Source organism: Meles meles, chromosome 5 (genome assembly GCF_922984935.1).
Source record: "Meles meles chromosome 5, mMelMel3.1 paternal haplotype, whole genome shotgun sequence".
Classification (NCBI taxonomy): Eukaryota; Metazoa; Chordata; class Mammalia; order Carnivora; family Mustelidae; genus Meles; species Meles meles.
The window spans coordinates 70,764,108-70,778,735 of record NC_060070.1 but is presented as its reverse complement, the minus strand read 5'-3'; the positions used below and the strand labels follow the sequence as shown (position 1 = coordinate 70,778,735).

At 37.9% G+C, this 14,628-nt stretch overlaps 1 pseudogene; it reads right to left on the bottom strand.

Moving 5' to 3' along the window:
• Positions 1 to 9,058: 9,058 nt before the first annotated feature.
• On the bottom strand, positions 9,059 to 9,167 carry LOC123942837 (annotated as a pseudogene).
• Between the last annotated feature and the right edge of the window lie 5,461 nt (positions 9,168 to 14,628).

Below are 14,628 nucleotides of genomic sequence, written 5' to 3'. Positions count from 1 at the left end.
TTTATTTAATGGATCCCCTGTTGAGGAATAGTTAGATTGTTTCCAAATTTTGACAGTTATAATGTAACAATCATGTAAAACACATCACTGTACATGTATCTAAGTGTATAAGTAGAAGTATTTCTGGTTCATCTTAGTTTTTTCTCTTCTATTCCTTAGTAGTAACTAGATCCAGCATTAATAGTGGAAGAGGAATTATTGCTTATTTTCTTCTTAACATTCTAACGAGGCAGACTTAGACTTCCCTTTATTTTTTAAATGATACTTTTTGCATTCCATTACTGCCTTGGGGTATATAATCATCTCTGCCTTCATGACTTACTACTGCTCAGAGTCGATATCCTGCAGTACCCTTTAATTGATTTGCACTCCATTTGTCTAAGTTTTTTCAATGGAGGAATATCTGCACAGGGACAAAATTTGGTCCCCTTTGTCCAGCACTTTATCCTTAATGCTCAGTATAGAGTCTCGCATGTAGTAGGTGCTTAAAAATGAATTATTCATAGACACAGTGAGATGTAATGGTTCCAAAACAGTATCCATGGGCTGAAGGACATTCATTCCTTTATTTGGTGAATGATTTTTAGGGGTGTGGTAACCAGTGGCATGTTAGGTGTTTAATTAAGATGCAAAGCTGAATGAGATATCAGGCCTGTGTCTCACAGACCCGAGGGAACAGGCACATAACAAGACAGTTGCAGCACAAATCACTGTTGTAATGGCACTGGGGGGCCCAGAAGAATGAGAGGGACCCTGCCTTGGAGGGATATGGAAGGCTTGTGGAGGGAAGGATCCTTGAACTGGTTCTTAAAAGATGGTTCTGGTTCTCATGGAGAGAATGAGTAGAGTAGCATGTATAGGAAAACACTACAGGTTTTAAGGTAGCAGAGTATATCAGAAAATAATGGCTTAAACAAAGTCACATTTGCTCACCAAGAAATCTGAAGGTAAGCATCAGTTGCTGGTTTTGGTTCAATGTTTTGAGACTATCTGAAGCCAGATCTCTGTGCTTCCTTTCATATTTCCCTCATGGTTAAGAGGGGGCTGCTGCAGCCCAAGCCACCATGTTCAGCTTCCAGGTTTGGTAATAGAAGGGAGCATCCCAGAGCAATTAGTGGACTCTTTATCAAGAATGCAAAACTTGGGGCACCTGGGTGGCTCAGTGGGTTAAAGCCTCTGCCTTCGGCTCAGGTCATGGTCCCAGGGTCCTGGGATTGAGCCCTGCATCAGGCTCTCTGCTCAGTGGGGAGCCTGCTTCCTCCTCTCTCTCTGCCTACTTGTGATCTCTGCCTGTCAGATAAATAAATAAAATCTTAAAAAAAAAAAAAAAGAATGCAGAACTTTTGGTGAGTGCTGTGAAATGTGTAAGCCTGATGATTCACAGACCTGTACCCCTGGTGCAAGTAATACATTATATGTTTATAAAATAATAAAAAAAGGAATGCAAAACTTTCTCTGAAGATTGAAGTTTCTGTCTCTTTGGCCAGAACTGTGTTTTATGGCACTCACTTGACTGAAAGGCAGGCTGAGAAGTGCCATCTGGGCACGTTTATGTCCCCAAAACAATAGAGGTCTATTAGGGAAGGAGAAGGGAAAATGGATTGGGCAGACAACAAGCTGAGACCATCATCAGTGTGATATTAGATATGATTCTTAGGAAAATACTTGTAATATAAAAGGTGATTTGGACTGCTTGACTTGGGTGACCAATATATTCTCCCTAGTCTAGTGGCCACAGTATCTATGGATTATAATTATGAAAAAACATGAAAGTGATATTAATGATGATTTATAGTTCAGTAATATCACTGGAATATATTTAAGGGTTTTTTTTGCTATTTGAATAAAGTTACAAAGCAATCAGTAACTACAATATATATTTAATAACTGTCTAGAAATCATATCTTTATAATGTTAATTTCTTTAATTTCACTCATTGATTCATTCATTACATGTTTACTGGGCACTCCTATGTGCCAGATACTGTCCTGGGAGCTTGGGATTGGGCAGTGAGAAAGGTAGACCAGTCTCTGTTTCCATGGACCACAGAATCTAGCTCAGGAGACAGGCAATAAGCAGGAGAACCAATCAACAAGATGATTACAGATTAGAATAGGATACTAGGAGAGAAACAGTGACAGCCATAGAGTGAGAGGGTATGAGGGGCAAGCTGCTATTTCAGATAAGGTGGCCTGGCCAGGAGAGTCAGTCCTGCAGAGGTAACCTTTGAGTTGAAAGATGAGAATGACCCAGAGTGTTTGTGTTGGGGTAGGATGAGAGGAGCAGGTACAGAGACGAGAGGCAGGAAAGGGCCAGAAATGGGAACATGAGGCTGGTGTGGGTATACCATGGGAGAGCAGGAGGATACCTTTGTTAAGGAAGGCAGGGGCCTTTCCATGCAGTGTCCTTTGGGCCACTGCATAGGAGCTATGGAAGGCCTGAGCCAGGAAGGGCTGGTTTGTGTTTACACAGGGCCCCCCTGACTGCCATCTGAGAAGGGCTAGAGGGAAGCCAGAGGGGAGGGAGGGGGACCTGTTGGTTAGAAGGCTCTGGCCCAGCTGAGAGACTGTGATGATTTGGATAAGGCTTTCAGAGGAAATGGAGCACAGGTGCCCATAGTTCAGCGGACCTAGAACTGACAGGACTTGCTGGAAATTAGGAAAAGCCTGGTTTCTAAGTAAAACACGTTTAGTTTCATGTTACCTGTAAACTCTTATGGCAGCATCTTAGCTGGCTTCTTGCAATTCTCCTTAACTCAACCTTCATACACTGAAAGGTTAATGTCTACTGGGATAAGTGGGTGTGGTTTTGGTCTTTTTTTAACTTAAAAGAAAACACAACAGGAAAGGATTTTTAATAGAATAATAATTCTAGCTTAATATTTTCCCTTGAAGATCTTGTGTGTGTGTCCTTCATCCTAAGGGAAACACCTGCTTTTCTAACTTTCCCAGTTCACAAAAATTAATATCTAGGAAAGGAGATATAATCATCATTTTTGGTTTTAGCTAGAAGAGAGAGGAAAAGCAAAGTGTACCGTCTCTCTTTAGGTCTTCCTTATTATTCATAGCATTTATGTGAAATATAATAACCTGAAGAAAAGAATATGATTTTTATGGACTATTATTTGAAATAAACTTAGTCTACACCAGGGAGTCCCTCAACTTAATGGGCACATAAATCATGTGGGGGTCTTGTGGAAATGAAGATTTTGACTCAGTAAGTCTGGGTGGCCCCAGACTTGGCTCTGAATTTCAACCAAGATCCCATCTGGTCTGCAAACTACTCTTGAATGGGAAGGATCTCAACTTTTCCCAGCTCTTAATCACTTATACTTAAATTTTTCAGTGTTCCAGTTTCACCAGATTGGAAAAACCAACCCAAGAGAACTTAAAACATACTTGGTAAGTAGATGAAATAAGAATGTTTTTCCCTTCTGGAAATCTTTTCTAGATTTGCAATTCACTTTCTGTCCTTGGTTTGAAAAAGCCTGGCATACTGATTGTTGTCTGGTATGTTCTTTACCCTGATGACTAAGAATCTAATTACATTCTAAATTGTGACTATTTCCCTAAATATTTCCAGCTGCTTTCAAGATGAACTCTATAACATCACTAGAAAAAGACTCCTTTGCCTTTTTGGGAAGCTTACAATGTGATCCCAAATAGCTTTCTTTCAACATGTGATGTTCAGAAGACCACAGAATTTTAGGGTACCTTTTCAAATTAACATTAATCACACATGGTTTTCTTATGAAAGCATTTCTTTCAAAATGACCCACATTTTGACAAAAAAAGAAGCATGTATCAGTTTAGACAAGATTTTGACATAGGAGAGAACTTAACTCAGAAACCTTATTTGGGAATGATGAATTTTAATATTTTCTGTCTCAATAAAAATAGTTGCTTAGTATGTACTCTAAACTAGTTGTAAACCAAAGGGAAGGGCCTATTTAAATAATAAACTTAAGTACTAAGTTTCAAGTGCCAGAATGTTAAAATTGAAGTTAAAATTATTTCATCAAGGGGTGCCTGGGTGGCTCAGTCGGTTAAGCATCTGCCTTCGGCTCAGGTCCTGGGAGGAGTCCTATGTCCTGCTCCCTGTTCAGTGGGGAGTTTGCTACTCCCTCTCCCTCTGCCTGCTGCTCCTCCTACCTGTGCTCTCTCTCTCTTTCTGTCAAATAAATAAAATCTTTAAAAGAAAAATTATTTCATCAAAAAATGTTTTATACAAGCCACTTTGTTATGAATACTCAGAATGTCATTTTTTTGGACAAAAATATGACTTTTAAAAGTCTTATTACTCCAAAAAATATGCTAATTTAAAAAGATATCCAAGTACCTAATTATTTAAATGTTATTAAAGTTGGGATTTACAAAAAATATATTTAGGCAAGTAGTATTTACTGAGCTAAAAACGTGACAGCAAGATATCCTTCCTGGTATTATGCTTTTATTCATCTTTTTCCAAGTTCTATTCATTTTATGCCTCTTCTACATTTTAATATTTTAAAGCATACAAAAGATTATATGTAAAAATGAGTAATTTATGAAACATATTTTCAAAGTAATGCCTGTGAACCCATCCCCTCCTTAAGAATTAGAAAAATACCAATACATTTTTATTCTTATCCATCTCTTGTTTCTTCCCCCAGAGGTGATCTCTATGCTGAATTGTTCATTAATCATTCTTTAAAAAAAATAGTTTTAGTGGGACACCTAGGTGGCTCAGTTGGTTAAGCATCTGCCTTTGGTTCAGGTCATGATCTCAGGGTCCTGGGATGGAGCCCCATGTTCGGCTTTCTGCTCAGTGGGGAGTCTGCTTCTTCCTCTCCCCTGTGTGCAGTTTCTCTTTCTCTCTCTTGTTCTCTCTCAGGTAAATAAATAATGTCTATAAAAAATAATTTTATTATGTAGACATATGAATTGAAACAAGATATTATTTAGTTCCTTGTTTTTTGAGGTTTATAAAAATAGTTTCATAATGTATGTATCTAGTCTTTTTCTATTTGATACTGTTTCTAAGATAATACATATTAATTTCTAGTGGTTGGTTTTCTTTTCATCGTTGTGGAATATTAACTTTGAGAATGTATGAAATTTTTCCACTCTTTTGTAAGTGGATATTTGGTTTCCATGATTTTTTTTTTAATTTGTTTATTTACAGCATAACAGTGTTCATTGTTTTGGCATCACACCCAGTGCTCCATGCAGTATGTGCCCTCCCTATTACCCACCACCTGGTTCCTCAACCTCCCACCACCCCCCCCGCCCCTTCAAAACCCTCTGATTGTTTTTCAGAGTCCATAGTCTCTCATGGTTCATCTCCCCTTCCAGTTTCCCTCGACTCCCTCTCCTCTCCATCTCCCCATGTCCTCCATGTTATTTGTTATGCTCCACAAATAAGTGAGACCATATGATACTTGACTCTCTCTGCTTGACTTATTTCACTCAGCATAATCTCTTCCAGTCCCGTCCATGTTGCTACAAAAGTTGGGTATTCATCCTTTCTGATGGAGGCATAATACTCCATTGTGTATATGGACCACATCTTCCTTATCCATTCATCCGTTGAAGGGCATCTTGGTTCTTTCCACAGTTTGGTGAGCATAGCCATTGCTGCAATAAACATTGGGGTACAGATGGCCCTTCTTTTCACTACATCTGTATCTTTGGGGTAAATACCCAGCAGTGCAATTGCAGGGTCATAGGGAAGCTCTATTCTTAATTTCTTGAGGAATCTCCACACTGTTCTCCAAAGTGGCTGCACTAACTTGCATTCCCACCATCAGTGTAAGAGGGTTCCCCTTTCTCCACATCCTCTCCAACACACGTTGTTTCCTGTCTTGCTAATTTTGGCCATTCTAACTGGTGTCAGGTGGTATCTCAATGTGGTTTTAATTTGAATCTCCCTGATGGCTAGTGATGATGAACATTTTTTCATGTGTCTGATAGCCATTTGTATGTCTTCGTTGGAGAAGTGTCTGTTCATATCTCTGCCCATTTTTTGATATGATTATCTGTTTTGTGTGTGTAGAGTTTGAGAAGTTCTTTATAGATCCTGGATATCAACCTTTTGTCTGTACTGTCATTTGCAAATATCTTCTCCCATTCCGTGGGTTGCCTCTTTGTTTTGTTGACTGTTTCCTTTGCTGTGCAGAAGCTTTTGATCTTGATGAAGTCCCAAAACTTGATTTTTTTAATATTATTATGAAACATGCTTCCCTGAACATTCTAGTACTCCTGATGCACAAAGAGATTTTCGAGGTTGTATATATTTTGGAATGGAATAGCAAATGATCAACTTTCCAAAACAGTATCATTATTTACCACTGTACAATTTTTATCTTCCTCTAAGCACTGTATAAGAATTCCCATTGATCCATATCTTGGCTGTTTGTTGTCTTAGTTTTTGTTAAAAAATAGGTATACTATTGTTATTTTAATTTGAAGTTACTTGACTATTGCTAGAGTTGATCATTTTTTTATATGTTTATTGACCATTTGTCTTTCCCCCTCTGTGATATACTTGTTCATTCTTTTGCTTACTTTTCTTAGGGTTATTTGTTTTTTCTTGATATATTTCACTTTTCATTTAAGGATTTTATTACTTACTTATTTTTTCCCCTGGTTACTTTCTAAACAGAGAATACATCTAATCTTATATTAGGTATGGGTTCTCTTGGTAGTGGCAGCGTAGCTCAGATCAGATCAACATTCCATTGATAACAATTACAGACACATACACACAATGCACACATAATTTTATACACACACAGATGCATATACACATGTTGTGTTTGTGTGTGTGTATGTATGTATATATACATATATATATGTATATACATATATATATATATAAAATCAACTATCTGAAGCTACTGGAAGACGAACAAAGGTGGGCAGAAACTGGAGAAACATTGGTACTTGGAAATAGAATAGTACCCAGTGAGCTTCCCATAGTTAATACTTGTCACTTGAGGGCAGCTCCAGTCAGCACTGTATTCAGGGTTACTATAATGACTGGAGAGTGAGGGTGAAAATCCCAGAAAGGAGAGAGACACAGAAGGAGAGTCCCAGATTCTGCATGTTAACTCTGTCCAAATATCTGGTTGACTTATGACATATGCATGTGTGGTAAGGAACAGCCACCTAAGACTGGAGGGATTGAACAGAGAGTTCAGCTGCTGACCACCTTGGGGCAAACAGAATTTGGAGTTTAAGTTTGCCAAGGTATCTTGTTGTGAAAACTAATAAAATGTCAGTAATCTCCAGAGAAATGTAGTGTATTCTGTACAGGATTCAGGTTGCAAAACACAATGACCAAATATGAGGAAAACAGAAAGTGATACCCATACTAAAGAACAAAGTTAAGCAGTGGAGAGTTGCTCCAAGAAACTGGAATTAACAGACAAGATTTTAAAGCAGCTGTTACAACTATTTAGAAATGTAAAGAAAAATATGATCACAATAAGTTAGTAGAGGAAATTTCAACAGAGCAATAGAAATTCTAACAAAGAACCAAAAGGAAACTATAGAAATAAAAAATATAATATCCGAAAGGAAAAAGAAAAATTCATTGGATGGGTTTAAGAGCGAATTGAAGAGGCAAAAAGAATCAATGAATTTCAAGATACATAATAGCAATTGTTCAATCTAAATAACAAAGAGGGAGAAGATTTAAAATAAAAACGAACAAAGACGGTCACTTGTAGGACAATATCAGAATATAAGTGGAGTCTGAAAGAAGATAGAAAACAATGCAGAAAAGATTTGAGGAAACAATGACCTAAAAGTTCTCAAATTTGATGACAGTTATATTTGATGGTGTTGCCAAGTCTTATCAGTTCTGTTGCCAGAAATCTCTATGAATCCAGCCTCTCTTTTCTGTCCTCATGCTCTCATTCATTTGCAGCAGCCTCCCATTTTGTCACCTGGAGACAGCTTCTCCCAACTTTAGTGTATCATTCACATTGTCACCATAGTTATCTATCTAAAATTAATCTTTTTCAAAATCAAAGATAATAATGACATTATAAACTAAGACAAAATCTTAAACTCCTTTGCATGACCTTATGCTAGGACCCAGTCTATACCTCCTGTCTCAGGACAAATATCCTTTTATACCTTCATGCCAGCTCACACTGGTGCCTTAGTGCCCTTACCTCTCTTTCTCTTTTCTGAGAGACTCCTATTATGTCTTTGGTGAAGTCCTCGTCAGTGGCACTGTCAGGGTTAGTGGTCTGTTCTCTGTGTTTCCATAACACATGATAAGCATCACTATTAGATCATAAAGCTGGAGAGGAAGAGACTGCACTATATACACCTCTAATTCAGGGACTTTTCCTCCTTGTTTCTGACATACAAGGACGCTTGTTGCTGACATAAAGAAGTAGATGCCAAGTAAGTACATGTTGACTAAATAGAATATCTGGTAGAAGTTGTATTATCTATATCAGTACATATTATGTTGGATCATAGGAAACTTCTGATATTTGACAATTTCTGAGTATAAAAATAGCAATTTCCTATGGTTCATCTACACACACGAGGGAGCTTATTAACTGTTAATAGATTAAGGCAATTGGAGTTTTATATTCCACTTCTATTAACATTAATCAGGAAATTATACCAAATGATACCAAGAAATTGTCTGATTCAAACCACTACCTTTGGACATGTGACATATTCTTGTGTTGCAGAAGAAATTCTGAGAAATTACTTGGCCAAGGTTTGCAGAGCAATTAAGCGGTAGAGCATGTTGATAAATGTGAAAACAAGAGTTTAAAAAGTCATTTCATTAATATATAACATTTAAGTAAGTACCTGCTGTCTCTTCAGTGATGATAAGTGACCCATACCTATTCCTCTTTTCTAACTTTATTTTTCTCAAAATATTTTTATGAAAGTTTTCAGACATACAGGAAAGTTAAAAGAATTGTGCAGTAAGAGCACAAATACTAATTTTAATGAGTAAAGCTGTGAAAAATTAGTATGTCCATTTTGGTGTACAACCCTGAACTAGAAGATATAGTAATCTATTTAAAGTGGAGAACTAACAAGTATAGGTAAAATACAAAACTAAAAATAAAATAATGCTAATACTTTAATTAGCAATAATCGCACCTCGGATAAACCTCATTGGCTACAGTACTGCCACTGCGCAAAGCTAAAATCATGCTAATACTTTAAAACTATATACTGTAGTAGAGTGGATTAATTTATAATATTTTTTATTAATTTCTTTATCAATTGAGAAATTTCTGTAAAATCAAAACAATATAGTTTTTATCACTTTTTAAAATAAGTTTGAATTTGAATTCAAGATATGAGCAAGCTTTTAGCTACATATGTTCTAAGTTGGTGCTGGACACTGGATTTGGTGCCTTAGTTTTCTCTGGGATACAGATCAAGTCAACTCTATGCCTGTCTACCTTTAAAGTCAATAATTTCCCAGCTCAGTAATCCTGGCTGATTCATGTTCATGTAATGACCAAGTCCATAACTACAGAATGATTTATTGGGCTTCATTTCCATTTCCTTTTGGCCTATAATCATTTCCCAAATAACTATTGAACTCCTACTATATAATGAGCATCATACTAGGGTTATAGAAGCAAATTAAATAGATAGAGCCCTAATATTCATGGTACTTAGCATTTAGGAAGGCAAGCATACTTGAAACAATTTCTATAAGTTACTAAACAAAGAATTTATTACAATTGTGATAAATCCCAATAGCTATCATTAGCAGTCATTGTGGGTCAGTGGAAATATAAGCACATCCTATGGATAGAGTTAAAATCTGTTCCTGTAATCCTCTCACCTGTGTGTTGAATCTCTAACATGTCACGATTCTGATTCTGAGGTGGCAATTAAAAAGCAATAATAAAACTTTTTTGATTTCATCAAACAGAATTGTAAAGTAGATATCAACCAACATTTCTATCTATGCACAGATCAGTAATGGTCCTAAAATTCCCTTCTGGTGCATTTTTTTGGGCTATCTCAGGACATATAGTCTAACCACATCCCCTCTTGCAGATGAGCACTATGAAGTCTCCCAAGCCCTCATATCTGTGTCCTTTCATAAGCTTTTGAAAATTGTCCAGCTGAATGTGAGCTATGAGAGGTGTCCAAGGAGTGTACCTCCTGGGTTGTGGGTGGGGATTGGGGTAAAGAGAGCTATAAAACAAGATAGGGTTGTCTTAAATTTCATCACTTCAGGTGGATCTCTCTTCTTCTTCTTTTTTTTTTTAATATTTTATTTATTTATTTGACAGACAGATATCACAAGTAGGCAGAGATGCGGGCAGAGAGAGGAGGAAGCAGGCTCCCTGCCTAGCAGAGAGCCTGACACGGGGCTCAATCCCAGAACCCTGAGATCATGACCTGAGCCGAAGGCAGAGGCTTTAACCCACTGAGCCACCCAGGTGCCCCGAGGTGGATCTCTCTTCTAATTATAGCTTTCTTCCCTCTTGAGACTTGACTCTGGGATAGTTTGTTGTGAGGATATCAGAAGTGCTGGGAGGTTGGAGGCTGTTTTTTTCCAGGCACTTACGGAGTTTTGTGTCCCTACTTCCCAGAATCCCAAACACTTATGGCTCTGTAAGTCCTCAGTTAAGATATCAGGTCACTGGATCAGAAGCCACTGTTAAGTGTTGGTAGGAGAAACTCTATACTCACTTCAGTAATCTACTAACCAACTGCTGTGGGTTGAATTGTGTTCCCCAAAATGATATGTTGAAGTCCCAATCTCTGGAACCTGTGAACATGACTTTACTTGGAAATAGGGTCTTTGCAGATATAATTAATTTAGGATGAAGTCACACTGGTGTGGGCCCTCATTTAATGACTGGTAACTGGTATCCATATAAGAAGAGGGACAGTTGGACATGGACATACACAGAAGAGAAAGCCAGGTAAAAGCAGAGGCAAAGATTGGAGTGATGCATCTACAAGCCAAAGAACATGAAGGATTGCCAGCAGTCACCAGAAGTTGAAGAAGCTAGGAAGGAGTCTTTTCCCAAAGCCTTCAAAGAGAGCATGGTTCTGCCAACACCTTAATTTTGGACTTCCATCCTCCAGAACATTGAGAGAATAAGTTTCTGTGGTTTGTCACAATTTTTTGTCACAGTAGTCCTAGGAAACTAATACACCAAACAGTAGACAAAGAGTTGTCCAAATCTTAAGATGAAGACCAGAAATGTTTCTGTCTTTCCATATCCCTCCAGATCTAAGCAGGAACTCTCTCCCAACGTGTGGAGCATCTAGTAAAGTTTAAGCCTCTACCACAGTCCTTCCTGTGCAAGTGCTCCAGAACAAATCAGGCATCCCTCCTGGGACCTGGACAGGCAGGCTACAGAGGTTTTATCCATCCTGCTCCAAGTGTATCTATAGGTCTCCTGAGGTGAAGTCTGCTCCAGGAGATCCTGGGTCCAGGTTGTCACCCAGCCTCCCACCGGAGGCCTGTGGTCCAGCCAACCACAGGCGACAATTCCTGACCTCAGAGAGCCTTCTATGCACCTCCAGCTCTTCCAGCTTGTCCCCTGCAGCCACACCCTTGTATTATTTCCTAGAATATAAATTACAGACCAGAAAGGACAAAAGTATTTTGGAGTACTGTAGTGTCGCACTTTTACACACACACACACACACACACACACACACACACACACAGACACACGCAAGTAGACATGTATACATATATTTTACTCCCTGTTCAAATGCTTTTACTGACTCCCTCTTCCTTGGTGAGTAAAATCTAAAACAAGCTCTTAGCCTGGCATTTAAGATTCGTCAGTATATTGCCTGACAACTCCCTTTATGTCCTCTGTAATCTAGCTAAGCTCTCACACTGAACCACTTCCCATCTTTCAAAACCCAGATCACATATTAACTCCCACGAGAAGGTAATCTTTCCTCATTTCCACAACCTATTTTGGGCGTCCTTAATACTTTGTTTTTGCCATTCTAATCATGTTACTCATTGTATTGTATGTTTTTGTACACTTGTCTGGCCCCATTTGCCCGGCAGGAAGAAAGCCTGTTGCTATTCAAAGTGAGATTGATAGCACAGTGCATTGTGGAAAATGAAAGCACAGCCTTCTTGGAGTGTTTCGTAGGTAGAAGGGTCTTCAGTGGTGCTGTCATTGCTGTAGTAGCTAACACTTACTGAGGACTTATTCTGTGCCAGGCGATGAGCTAAGCATGCTACATAAATTATTTTAGGCTTTTCCACTAATGTACACCAATTTCCTTATTTATCTTCGTGTCCAGCATAGCCCATGGCATGGTTGTGGATACGCAATAAGCATTTGCTGAAAGGTGAATCTAGAAGGCAGATGCATGGAGAACATGAGAACTTCTGAGCCTTTTCTCTTGATCTCAGTAGATATGTCACCTTTATGAAAGTTATGACTGAATTGATCTGTTAGGGAAACTACTCTAACATAAATCTCTATCTTGGAGGATATTCTAAACTAAAGAAGATTATGAGTGATGCTGTGATAATGAAGCAAGATTCTAAATCATTCTGTCATTCTAAATCTTCCTATTTTAGTGTCCCACTATGTATATGGGACACAAATCTAAAATAAAGTCTGGATTATTTTAAACCATGGTCCTTGTGATACATGCAGAAAAACATACTGAAAGCCATATTCAAAATGCAGAGTATGAATTCTTACATGTTTAATCCCACCATTTTTTGTATGACTGTATAGAGAACTAATATATGCAACTCTAAACTACAGCTATGAAATTTGTCCATAAGAACTGAAATTGTATGTTGTGAGCATTGGTATAAAGAACTAAGCATGTATGCCTTTCAATAACCTTTTCTTTTCTGTCACGTCCCAGCATCACGAACATGGCCACTGTGCAGAACTTAACACAATTCACAAAAGCCCCTAAAAACCAAGCCACCTTGTGGACTTGGCATCAAATTCAGATGATTTTGAAGAGCAGTTCCAATCTTCTGTTCTTTTTTGTTTGTTTGTTTGTTTTTCTTTCTTATTTTGTATTTCTTTCCATAAGAAAGCTGGGTCTGACCTATTTTTAGGATTTGGCCCATGGAATTGAACTTGGTGGTTTTAGTTTCACTGTTGTTATTTTTCTTTTTTTAGGTAAAAAAATAAAACATAGAAGTCCTGGCTGTCATGACTAGAAAAGCACTAAAGCTTTCTTCCTTTAATTATATACTTACAGGCACACCAGACTAGACACGTGCTTTATGTTTCCTGGAAACTGCAGGTTCTTAGTTCCCCTAAATCGTTTGAACCTTTCTCTTTAAATAACTCAGTGACTCCTGATGGCCCTTAAAAGAATGACATCCTCAAAACATGCAAAATTAATCTACCTGAATATTAGTTCCCATTTTGTTTGTGGGTATTTTTTTTACCATTAAGAATTCTATCCCCCCTCCCCATATTATTTTACATGCTATCCTTTGTCTATCTTATACAGCCCTCTCTCTTTAGCTGAAGAAGGTTGATGTAAACTCCTCTATCACTCCACGATCTAGTGCAAGCTAGAGGGAAATCACTGAGCTTAGAGAGTCTCCCCTCAGACCAAGATGGCCTTCATCCCCTTTCCAGACTCTCCTGACCTTGTGAATTCTTATTAGAGTGGGTGTTAGAAGCAATAAATATAACACAACTAGTTATCAAGTGCTTCTGTAACTAGATTTGCTGAATGTTAGATGTGTAACCTTAAAGTTTCAAGTCTGGCAAGGTTTGGATGCTCCTATATGTTCCATGGCCTTGAGTAGCTAGAGGATTTTGTGCTGGAAATCAGGATTACAAATATAAGGAAATCATGATAGGCAATTAAAATGTTTAACATCAAATTCTGGAAATTAGGGCAGATTGACCATCTCAATAGGTGGAAGGAGTGTAAATGAGTACCAGAAAACTGCTAGCATCACTTTTGTTCCAGAGTTTGTTTTAGAGTTTTGGTAGCACCAACTGAACTTTTCCCCTGACTGTCTTAACATGTCTTTTTCGTATTTGAGAGTCTGGCAGGATTGGAAACAGAGGTGTGAAAGAATTGCAAGAGTGGCTGTTTTTGTAGTACTTTTGGCTACAAGTGAAATAAGCAGGAAATTCTAAAATGTCTTGAGAAAATTTGTCCTCCAAAAAATTCTAGCTTGAATTAAAAAAAATATATATGGAATTCAGACATTTAGGATGATATTCAAAGAAGAATGGTACTGCTATGGATAGCAACAGTAGTGGCAACTAATTTAATGTCTTAATGTCTGTGTGATACTTTCTAGGGTTGTCAGTATTCTTTCATATGCCTTTGGCTCCTCTGGTGGCTATAAACACCTTATCAGGCACAAGAATTTGGTGGCATTACTTCCATTTTACAAATGGGACAGCTGAAACGCAATGTTCATAGCAGTGTTTATTTTGTTGCTTTGCTTAGGCAATACTTTGATCTCATAGGCACTTACAAATACTTTTAAATTCCTCCTTCAAGATTATTCTGAAGCACGAGTGCTCACGTGTGTTTCCAGTACCATCTGTGAGTACAAACACAACTCTTCACTTTTTTAATAATCTGAAAAAGATATATTAAATGCTTGACCATGAATGTTGCTGTGTTCATTTTGTGCTCTCTAGAATCA